The 434-nt window shown below is 31.6% G+C and overlaps 1 protein-coding gene across 1 annotated transcript in view; it reads right to left on the reverse strand.

Moving 5' to 3' along the window:
- Positions 1-304: 304 nt before the first annotated feature.
- LOC119591440 (BRISC and BRCA1-A complex member 1-like) overlaps positions 305-434 on the reverse strand; it is a gene marked incomplete in the record, with an annotated part of 12,840 nt that continues 12,710 nt past the window's right edge. Inside the window, 1 exon segment of the mRNA XM_037940180.1 lies at positions 305-434.

A 434-nucleotide genomic window follows, 5' to 3' on the forward strand; every position in this document is an offset into this window, starting at 1 on the left:
GGAAATAATTCAGAACAAATCATACAAGCACCTCATGCTGCCTTATTTGACAAGTGAATGAAAACATCAAGTATAAAATAAATATTCTAGTATATGACATGTACATCCCCCCTTCACAAACACCTCATGAGTCAATAATACCCAAGTGCTTGCTGATAATGTTCCATCTTCTTGTTATTGGAATGAACATTGTATGTATATTCAGGAATTCTTATAATGCATGGGAAACTACAGGGGTAAATCCAATTCTCTTTAGCTTTCATCTGCTCTGATGTTGAATGAAGGAATCAAGAGTAAAAGAATGTGATATTTTGTCTTTTACTTATCAAAAAGTGCAAATTGAATACATATTTCATACATATTGGTACATTTTCATGGCAACTTTTATTACTAGTAGGTAGCTTACAAAATATGACAGTTATTTGTAAAACAGA

Source organism: Penaeus monodon, chromosome 28, assembly GCF_015228065.2.
Source record: "Penaeus monodon isolate SGIC_2016 chromosome 28, NSTDA_Pmon_1, whole genome shotgun sequence".
Lineage (NCBI taxonomy): Eukaryota > Metazoa > Arthropoda > Malacostraca > Decapoda > Penaeidae > Penaeus > Penaeus monodon.